The following is a 6,745-nucleotide window of genomic DNA, read 5'->3' as shown; positions in this document are numbered from 1 at the left end:
AGATCATAGAAAAATTATTTGATTATTGTGTTAATTGGAATATTTGATCTTAATGGTTTTTATGAACTCCATAACTTGTCCTCAAGTTATGGAAAGTGAAGAGTTTTTCTTTTTAAAGTGTCATTAAGTCTCATAGGTTATGAAAATAGAAGAGTCACTATTTTTAATGTCATCATTAAATGATTTAATGTCTTCCATAACTTGTCCTCAAGTTATGGAACTTGATTTTTTTTTTCATTAAACCTTAATTAAACTCATAAGTTATGAAAAATCCAAGAGTTTTGAAAGGTTTCAAAACTTGTCCTTAAGTTTTGGAATTTGTAAAGTTACCCCCCATGTATACTTTAATTCCAAACTAGACCTTAGAATTTTAAAAGTTTAAAATTCAACCCTTATACTATTATTATAATTTCAATTATATAGATATGTATAAGATAAATTCGTCTTACCATTAGTAGGCCTCATTCACGAAGCCGGTGTATAAGGGGGGTATAAGGTTACTGCCTATAAAATGGCAGTTTAATGGGTGTCCACTCTCACCCACCGCTTCCTTGACTGGTGGAGGGTCGTTAGCCGAACAGGTCGGACAAGGACTATAATTCTCCCTTCATTATGAGTATAATGATAAATACTAAGTAACTAAACACTTATAAATTCCCAATCTTAGTTACTTAGGAAAATGTGAATAAGGTGCTAATCCATGAAATTACACTTTGCACTTTGTTTAAGCTGTTAGTGGAGCGTGTGTGGTTAACCGGCACACTAACCTGGACTTAACAAGGTAGGCAAAGGGTAACTTAATGTTTATCATAGTATCGTTGGAGCGTGTGTGGTTAATCGGCACATCGATTGAGGGGTAAATATTAAGGGTACAAAGTATATTTTGCATGGTTACTTTACACCTTGTTTTGTGATCCTCGGCATCCCAGTCACAAAACCTGAAGGGCACACTCGAGATTGAAACATGTCATTAAAAAGTTGAATGAATCTCAAAAGAATCTAGGAGTTTCAAAACCAATTAAAACCTAATAATACATTTCGTTTATCTTGGTGGAAATTGGTGAATCGTCATTCACCTACCTTCAAATATTTTATAGCTTGGATTACGGCATCCCTCTTCCAAGTTATAAAATAGTTTGTTGGGTCGTAGCCTTAATATATCATATTGGGTGTTATATTAAGGACTTAAATCAACTTTACGTGAATTTCTCCCATTGTTGATGTCTGGTTTAGACAACAATGATCTTCCCAAACCAAGCTTTCCTAATGAATATGACTTCCCGAGTTTGGCTCATGGAAGTCATACTTCTCTTCCTCCACCTCCTCCAATTATTCTCCCTAACCCACAAGTTCAAGGTCACTCAAGCCCTAATGGCAAGCAAGGTTTATGTGTGATCACATCTTAGAGATGAAGTCACATATTGACAAGCCGGGAGAGTTGGGTGTCAAAGTCTTGAGAAAGTTGGATGTTCAATCACTTTCTAAGTCACATAGTGAGTTCCTTTGGGACTACTATGAAACAGACTATGACATGAACCTTAATGATCATATCTATTTGCTTGGTGCTGCTGAATTGTGACAACCGTCAAATTTCGGTCAAATCAAAGTCAAACAAAGTCAACAAGTCAAACCGGTCAACTCTAATAACCCTTGTATGTTAGGGTTTACGTTATGTAATCACTATACAATTCGCTATTTTAATGAGAAATCATCATTTGGAAAGTTCATGTGTTTGATTTTCCTTAGCCTTAACAGTGCTAAACAACGAACCAAAGCGATAAAACACTATTGCACAATCATCGGGATTGTGTACGACACTAAAACACGGTTTAACGGGGTTTACGAACCTTGCGTTGTGAAGCCGGACACTCAAATTAATCACAAACGAAACCTCTCTAAATCGTTTTCACTCTATCTCTTTCTATTTGAAATCTCTCCCAAAGACGGCCCATTTTTACCGGTTTTTCGACTACGACTTCGTTTTAACTCCGTTTTTCATTATTTTAACGTGAGATTTTCACCCAAAACTTTATTTTATAAACTAAGGCCCCAAAATATATAAATCTCCAGGGTTTTTATAAAAATGTATTAAAAGAATTGGTGGTTGGACTAATTATTGAGGGAATATTTGCTTTTCCTTATTTTATGACAAAAGCAAGCCACCACCACCTCACTCTATGATCATCCACTCTTTCCCACTACTCCTTGTCACCTTAGTGGACCTTTACACCCAATCTCCAGCTCTTCCCACGTTCTAAGAGCTGGAGGATTGATCCTCTCTCCTCATTCTCCATAAAGTTCTTTCATTCTACACTTAGCAACCAAAGGACACTCTCCAAAATTCTCTCATCTTTTCTCTCAAATTCAAGAACTTCAAGGCTTTCTCCAGGGATTTCTTCCTTCAATTAGTAAGTATCTTCATCATTCACATAATTATTAAACTCTATTCTACTCAAATCATCGATATCTTACACAAATTCCATCTTATTCGGTGTTAGATTCTCGAATCATCAAGACATCTTCTTAGTGTTCTTGGGTTGAACACTTCCTCTATCTGACTTTCATCTACTGAAATCACATAAGGTGAGTTCATACCCCTACATTTACATGTTTTCTTAAGTTTTAAGGGGGGAATACAAGTAAAATCATCAAGAACACAATTAAACTTTTTCTAACAGATTACATCAGAAAATATGGACTTTAATCACGGACTGTTTTGGTCAACTTAAATATTTTAGTTTTCAAAACTGTTCCAGGTGCAAGTAGTTCAAACTCTTAGCTTTAAAATGGCTACTTGCACATCTCCATATGATGTTTCTACAATTTATGGTGATTTTTACAAAACTGCCTATCATTTCAGAGGCAAACCTGGACCAGCCTGTGATTATGGACATTTTGACCTCTGTTAGAGATCACTAAAAATCGTGAGAAAATTTATGAACAAACTAGACTCATATTCCAAACTCTCATAATTTGTGGATTTGGATTTGGAGCTTTGATGATTTTTCTATAAATTTTCTAAGAACAGTAACAGAAACTGTATTCAACGAAAAGTTGCTGTCAATTTCATTTCACCTTGTAACATGTTGAGCAAGGTGTATATCTTTATGTGATTATATGTTATTGCAATATATGACATTTTATCTTAATATTTTGACACACATCAGTTTACAAATGGATTTGGACATATAAAATATAAAGAATAACAAGTGATTATAATCAAAGTACAACCGATATATTCAAACATTTAATAAACTATTTTGAATATAGTTTGCATACATTACTACGTACTACCCTTGGTTGATAAACTATAATAGGTATAGTTTATGATACATTACATAACACATACATTTAAAAAGGGTACATTTATACAAAGGATATTTTCATTAAGCAAGGTACGGCCATACGGTACCAAGTTTTCATAACACGTAATTCCGTTAATGACTTTGTGAGACATTTACTTCAAATTACCATTAAGTCCTGTATTGTAACCAGAGTCTCCTTGAGGGAGAGCGTGATAGTTGTGTATAGATCTATATTGGGTTTGACAAACCCACACCTAAACTGCATGCAACAGTTAGACCGATAGGTCTGGGGTGACAAATGTCATAACATTTCTGACGCCTGAAGAACGTCGTTTTAGGCAACCTTGGTCATAGTATGGTTATAATAAACTCACATAAAGTATTAATAAACATTGGAATTTACGGGAACTTCATTAAAATTTAACGAGTTTATGTCGATTTAAACTTGTATTGTTTTACTATAAATATGACAAATTACTTGTACATTTCGGTCTTTGGGTTTTAAGACTACATTTACACATTAAGGAAAATATTGGATTTTCTAACACAAATACTACTTTTACAAACGAAAGGCTTTTAATAATACCAAACAAAAACTTATGAACTCACCAACCTTTGTGTTGACACTTTTTCAAACAACTTGTATTCTCAGGAAATCATTAAACAGGTAACCAAGTGCTTTTGAGGATGGGGCGCTAAGGCGTCTACTATTTCATATTTTGTCAACATATTGTAATTGATTCGTAAACATGTAATTCATACAATGATGTCACTTTTTCAATTATATATATGTTGGTTGTGTTTGCTTCAATTACTATTACAATTGTTGTTATGATACTATACATGAAGTCCTCCACCCCCGGACGTTTCCGCCATCCTTGGTTTGGGGGTGTGACAGATTGGTATCAGAGCACAGTTTATAGTAAATTAAGTATATCAAACCACATAAGATATACAAACTATAAACACAATTGCGACTAATAGTCTCTGATTTGTGCATTTTTCAAATAAATATACTCTTAGAAAATAAATGATTTTCTTGATTAAAGTATACATACATACATTACATGCTCGCATGGTATCATAACTAGCGAAAACATAAAGCAAAAGAAGAAGAGTTGAACATTTTGAGTATGCCTTAGTATATGTGGATTAAATCTGGGAAGGATATAGCCTGATCAACTATATCTGTCTGGGAATTGACTTGCATATACCGGGGGATGGTCAGGATGGACAACAAATCTAACAAACCTAATAACACACTACAAAAGGATACTTTAAGAACTCAAAACTAAACATTTACAAATACTATAGGAGTATTTTGTGTTACTATAATAAATTATCTGAGAATTAAATAGGTCTTTATTTATAGATCAATAGCTGCTAAGTGGATGCGCTAAGGTCATATGTAACTAAGATGCTATAGACTTAGAATTTATGTATCTTTGTTTCACTTCCTGTCCTTGTTTGGTTGTGGTCTTGGAGTTAGGGTCATCTATTCGAAGGACTATTATATCTTAATCACATATGACTGATATGCACTTTGCAACTAATTAAGTAACCGATAAAGATCATTTTAAAATATAATATATTAATTATGTCCCGACTAAATTAGTATATGTAAAACTTTTACAAACAGTCATATACTTGGAAACAAGGAAACTCAAATAAAATATTTTATACTTTCATTTTACCTCATAACCCAATGTATTGGGTCAATTAAAAGTATAAAATCGTATGTATCGTAAACATACCGGAAAACAACGTAATAATATACTTTATGTATAAAAGATTTCTCTTCCTATAAATATACTTTTACTAAAAGTACATTGGTTTACGACTTATGACAGAACCATGCCGCCAAGGAGAAGACCAAGACCTTCCGGCAACACAGCAACACCTCCTCCGCCGCTGCCTCCACAGTTTGATCCTGCGATGTTCCAGGCTGCAGTAACAGCAGCCGTAGCGGCCGCAATATCGCAGATAGGGACAAACGGAGCTGGTGGTTCTGGATCGGGTGCTACAAACTCTAACCACGGAGACAGTACGTTGCGTACAAGAGAGTGTTCCTACAAAGACTTCACCAATGGCAAACCCGACAACTTCAATGGGAGCGGGGGAGTCATCACTTTAATGCAATGGTTTGAAAAGACTGAAGTAGTCTTTCAAGTGTGCTCTTGCCCCGAAGCGAGCAAAGTTAAGTTTGCAACCTTCACTTTCACCGGCCGGGCCCTTACTTGGTGGAACTGTCGGATTAATTCACTTACTCTCGAAGTGGCTAGCTCCATATCCTGGGCAGAACTAAAAACCTTGATGATGAAGGAGTACTGCCCGAGAGGTGAAATTCAAAAGCTGGAACAAGAACTTTGGAACCTCAGGATGACGGGCTCCGACCTTGAAACCTACACCACCCGATTCAATGAATTGGCTCTCCTCTGCCCAACAATGGTTACTCCGGAGGAGAAAAAGGTGGAGCGATACCTTTGGGGACTGTCTCCCCAAGTGCAAAGTAATGTCCTGGCTTCAAGGCCAACTACTTTTGACAGTGCCAGGGAGCTGGCACAACAACTTGTTGACCACCGAGCCGGTCATAATACTACAACCACCACCACTGATCAATCAAAAGGGGGAAACAACAAAAGGAAGTTCTGGAACCAAAAGAAGAGCCAACTAGCACAGGACCCCGCTAAGAAGCAACAAACTGTTGCTGTCCATGCTGCCACTAATGGTGCCACTACTGCTACCACTCCAGCACCACCGAAGCCATATGCTGGAACCCTACCTAAGTGCAACAAGTGCAACTTTCACCACAATGGTGCTTGTAGGGAGATGCACTGTAACAACTGCGACAGGAAGGGGCACACTGCTCGTTTCTGTAAAGCGCCGGCTCGACCAATCAACCAAGTCGCCAGTACGGGGGCAACCCGAACCTGCTACACTGTGGAGACGCCGGTCACTTCAAAAGAAACTGCCCCAAAGCACAAGCCCCTAATGCTAGTGGAGTAGGAAGAATTCTGGCAATAGGACATGGGGAAGCAGTTGAGGATCCCGCGGTGGTTACCGGTACGTTTCTCCTCAATAACTCTTATGCATGCGTACTATTCGATAGTGGAGCGGAGAGGAGTTTCGTGAGCCACCAATATAAACAATTACTTGAACAAAATCCCCAAGCACTAAAGGATACTTATGTAGTAGAAATGGCAAATGGGAAAGTAGAACGCACTAGCGATATATACTCCGAGTGTACTCTCACTCTAGACAACCATACATTTAAAATTGACCTGATGCCGGTCACCATAAAAAGCTTCGACGTAATCATCGGGATGGATTGGTTAGTTCCTCACCGTGCCGACATTCTATGTTACGAAAGGGCCGTTCGCCTCAATCTACCAAATGACGAAACCCTTCTCATCTATGGTGGCAAACCTAGTGCGAATTTA

The sequence above is a fragment of the Lactuca virosa genome, chromosome 5 (assembly GCF_052849685.1).
Source record: "Lactuca virosa cultivar CGN04683 chromosome 5, Lactuca_virosa_CGN04683_v6, whole genome shotgun sequence".
NCBI classification, from domain to species: domain Eukaryota; kingdom Viridiplantae; phylum Streptophyta; class Magnoliopsida; order Asterales; family Asteraceae; genus Lactuca; species Lactuca virosa.
The sequence above is the reverse complement of the archived record's forward strand: the minus strand, read 5'-3'. Positions refer to the sequence as shown.